This window comes from Oncorhynchus tshawytscha, unplaced genomic scaffold (assembly GCF_018296145.1).
Source record: "Oncorhynchus tshawytscha isolate Ot180627B unplaced genomic scaffold, Otsh_v2.0 Un_contig_564_pilon_pilon, whole genome shotgun sequence".
In the NCBI taxonomy this organism is placed as follows: Eukaryota; Metazoa; Chordata; class Actinopteri; order Salmoniformes; family Salmonidae; genus Oncorhynchus; species Oncorhynchus tshawytscha.
Window position 1 is genome coordinate 37,501 of NW_024609738.1, and position 5,000 is coordinate 42,500.

Below are 5,000 nucleotides of genomic sequence, written 5' to 3' on the forward strand. Positions count from 1 at the left end.
AGATCCATCCTCCCCTTTGTCAAAGAGACACACACACTAACATACGCTAACACACACACTAACACACACGCTAACAGACACACTAACACACTAACACACGCTAACACACAGTAACACACACACTTACACAGACACTTACACAGACACTAACACACACTAACACACACGCTAACACGCACGCTAACACACACACTAACACACACTAACACACACACTAACACACACTAACACACACTAACACACACGCTAACACACACACTAACACACACTAAACTAACACACTAACACACACGCTAACACACACTAACACACACGCTAACACACACGCTAACACGCACGCTAACACACACGCTAACACACACACTAACACACACTAACACACACACTAACACACACTAACACACACTAACACACACTAACACACACGCTAACACACACACTAACACACACTAACACACACTAACACACACACTAACACACACTAACACACACGCTAACACACACACTAACACACACGCTAACACACACACTAACACACACTAACACACACACTAACACACACACTAACACACACTAACACACACACACACACACTAACACACACTAACACACACACTAACACACACTAACACACACGCTAACACACACTAACACACACGCTAATACACACACTAACACATACGCTAACACACACACTAACACACTAACACACACTAACACACACTAACACACACGCTAACACACACACTAACACACTAACACACGCTAACACACACACTAACACACACTAACACACACACTAACACGCTAACACACGCTAACACACACTAACACACACACTAACACACACGCTAACACACACACTAACACACTAACACACGCTAACACACACTAACACACATACTAACACACACACTAATACACACACTAACACACACACTAACACACACTAACACACACTAACACACACACACTAACACACCACAGCCAAGGACTTGGTCTCCTCCATGTAGATGAGTGTTATTATAAACCCTGATCACAGTGGTGAGGCATAACATATATTTTATTAGATATGAAGAGAGGGTGACAGCTCATTCTATTTCTTTCTCTGTCTCTCCTTTGTTGCCTGTCCCCATCTCACTCTGTCATTACAGAGTAGCTGTTATCTTCTCTCACTGTGTCTGTCTGCCTTTCTGTCCCTCTATCTCTCTTCTCCCTCTTCTCCCTCTCCCTTCCTTTCTCTCTCTATCCCTCTATTCTGCTCCACTCTCTTTCTCTCTCCTTCTCCTCTCATCACCTCTTCTCTCTCTCTTCACCTCTTCTCTCATCACCTCTTCTCTCTCTCTCTCTCTCTCATCACCTCTTCTCTCTCTCTCTCCTCTCATCACCTCTTCTCTCTCTTAACCTCTTCTCTCTCTCTCATCACCTCTTCTCTCTCTCTCTATCTCCTCTCATCACCTCTTCTCTCTCTCTTCACCTCTTCTCTCTCTCTCATCACCTCTTCTCTCTCTCTCATCACCTCTTCTCTCTCTCTTCACCTCTTCTCTCATCACCTCTTCTCTCTCTCTTCACCTCTCCTCTCATCAACTCTTCTCTCTCTCTATCTCCTCTCATCACCTCTTCTCTCTCTCTCATCACCTCTTCTCTCTCTCTTCACCTCTTCTCTCTCTCTCATCACCTCTCTCTCTCTCTCTCTCTCCTCTCATCACCTCTTCTCTCTCTCTTCACCTCTCCTCTCATCACCTCTTCTCTCTCTCTCTCTCATTACCTCTTCTAACTCCCTCTCTCCTCTCATCACCTCTTCTAACTCCCTCTCTCCTCTCATCACCTCTTCTCTCTCTCTTCACCTCTCCTCTCATCACCTCTTCTCTCTCTCTCATCACCTCTTCTCTCTCTCTTCACCTCTCCTCTCTTCACCTCTTCTCTCTCTCTCTCTCATCACCTCTTCTAACTCCCTCTCTCCTCTCATCACCTCTTCTAACTCCCTCTCGCCTCTCATCACCTCTTCTAACTCCCTCTCTCCTCTCATCACCTCTTCTCTCTCTCTTCACCTCTCCTCTCATCACCTCTTCTCTCTCTCTCTCATCACCTCTTCTAACTCCCTCTCTCCTCTCATCACCTCTTCTAACTCCCTCTCCCCTCTCATCACCTCTTCTAACTCCCTCTCTCTCTCTCATCAGTTCTTCTCCCTCTGTCCTCTCATCACCTCTTCTCTATCTCTCTTCACCTCTCCTCTCATTACCTATTCTCTCATTTCATTTTTCATTTCAAGGGCTTTATTGGCATGGGAAACATGTGTTAACATTGCCAAAGCAAGTGAGGTAGACAACATACAAAGTGAATATATAAAGTGAAAAACAACAAAAATTAACAGTAAACATTACACATACAGAAGTTTCAAAACAGTAAAGACATTACAAATGTCATATATATATATATATACAGTGTTCTAACAATGTACAAATGGCTAAAGGACACAAGATAAAATAAATAAGCATAAATATGGGTTGTATTTACAATGGTGTTTGTTCTTCACTGGTTGCCCTTTTCTCGTGGCAACAGGTCACAAATCTTGCTGCTGTGATGTCACACTGTGGAATTTCACCCAGTAGATATGGGAGTTTTTCAAAATTGGATTTGTTTTCGAATTCTTTGTGGATCTGTGTAATCTGAGGGAAATATGTCTCTCTAATATGGTCATACATTGGGCAGGAGGTTAGGAAGTGCAGCTCAGTTTCCACCTCATTTTGTGGGCAGTGAGCACATAGCCTGTCTTCTCTTGAGAGCCATGTCTGCCTACGGCGGCCTTTCTCAATAGCAAGGCTATGCTCACTGAGTCTGTACATAGTCAAGGCTTTCCTTAATTTTGGGTCAGTCACAGTGGTCAGGTATTCTGCCGCTGTGTACTCTCTGTGTAGGGCCAAATAGCATTCTAGTTTGCTCTGTTTTTTTGTTAATTCTTTCCAATGTGTTAAGTAGTTATCTTTTTGTTTTCTCATGATTTGGTTGGGTCTAATTGTGCTGCTGTCCTGGGGCTCTGTAGTGTGTGTTTGTGTTTGTGAACAGAGCCCCAGGACCAGCTTGCTTAGGGACTCTTCTCCAGGTTCATCTCTCTGTAGGTGATGGCTTTGTTATGGAAGGTTTGTGAATCGCTTCCTTTTAGGTGGTTGTAGAATTTAACAGCTCTTTTCTGGATTTTGATAATTAGTGGGTATCGGCCTAATTCTGCTCTGCATGCATTATTTGGTGTTCTACGTTGTACACGGAGGATATTTTTGCAGAATTCTGCGTGCAGAGTCTCAATTTGGTGTTTGTCCCATTTTGTGAAGTCTTGGTTGGTGAGCGGACCCCAGACCTCACAACCATAAAGGGCAATGGGCTCTATGACTGATTCAAGTATTTTTAGCCAGATCCTAATTGGTATGTTGAAATTTATGTTTCTTTTGATGGCATAGAATGCCCTTCTTGCCTTGTCTCTCAGATCGTTCACAGCTTTGTGGAAGTTACCTGTGGCGCTGATGTTTAGGCCAAGGTATGTATAGTTTTTTGTGTGCTCTAGGGCAACAGTGTCTAGATGGAATTTGTATTTGTGGTCCTGGTGACTGGACCTTTTTTGGAACACCATTATTTTGGTCTTACTGAGATTTACTGTCAGGGCCCAGGTCTGACAGAATCTGTGCATAAGATCTAGGTGCTGCTGTAGGCCCTCCTTGGTTGGTGACAGAAGCACCAGATCATCAGCAAACAGCAGACATTTGACTTCGGATTCTAGCAGGGGAGGCCGGGTGCTGCAGACTTTTCTAGTGCCCTCGCCAATTCGTTGATATATATGTTGAAGAGGGTGGGGCTTAAGCTGCATCCCTGTCTAACCCCACGACCCTGTGTGAAGAAATGTGTGTGTTTTTTGCCAATTTTAACCGCACACTTGTTGTTTGTGTACATGGATTTTATAATGTCGTATGTTTTACCCCCAACACCACTTTCCATCAGTTTGTATAGCAGACCCTCATGCCAGATTGAGTCGAAGGCTTTTTTGAAATCAACAAAGCATGAGAAGACTTTGCCTTTGTTTTGGTTTGTTTGATTGTCAATTAGGGTGTGCAGGGTGAATACATGGTCTGTTGTACGGTAATTTGGCTAAAAGCCAATTTGACATTTGCTCAGTACATTGTTTTCATTGAGGAAATGTACGAGTCTGCTGTTAATAATAATGCAGAGGATTTTCCCAAGGTTACTCTCTCTCCTCTCATCACCTCTTCTCTCTCTCTCTTCACCTCTCCTCTCATCACCTCTTCTCTCTCTCTCCTCTCATCACCTCTTCTCTCTCTCTCTTCACCTCTCCTCTCATCACCTCTTCTCTCTCTCTCCTCTGAGATAAAGGCACTTTGTTCTTTCCCCAACTTTCCCTCTTGGCTCTCGTCAGAATAGAAGATTAGAGGAAATTCAGTTATCTGAGAGAGAGAGAGAGAGAGAGAGAGAGAGAGAGAGAGAGAGAGAGACAGAGAGAGACAGATAGAGACAGAGAGAGACAGAGAGAGAGACAGAGAGAGAGACAGAGAGAGAGAGAGAGAGAGAGAGAGAGAGAGAGAGAGAGAGAGAGAGACAGAGAGAGACAGAGAGAGACGGAGAGAGAGAGAGAGAGAGGGAGAGAGAGAGACAGAGAGAGACAGAGAGAGAGAGAGACAGAGAAAGACAGATAGAGACAGAGAGAGACAGAGACAGAGAGAGACAGAGAGAGAGAGAGACAGAGAGAGAGAGACAGAGAGAGAGAGAGACAGAGAGAGACAGATAGAGACAGAGAGAGACAGATAGAGACAGAGAGAGACAGATAGAGACAGAGAGAGACAGATAGAGACAGAGAGAGACAGAGAGAGGGAGAGAGAGAGAGAGAGAGAGACAGAGAGAGACCGAGAGAGAGACAGAGAGAGAGAGAGAGAGAGAGAGAGACAGAGAGAGAGAGAGAGAGAGAGAGAGAGAGAGAGAGAGAGAGAGAGAGAGAG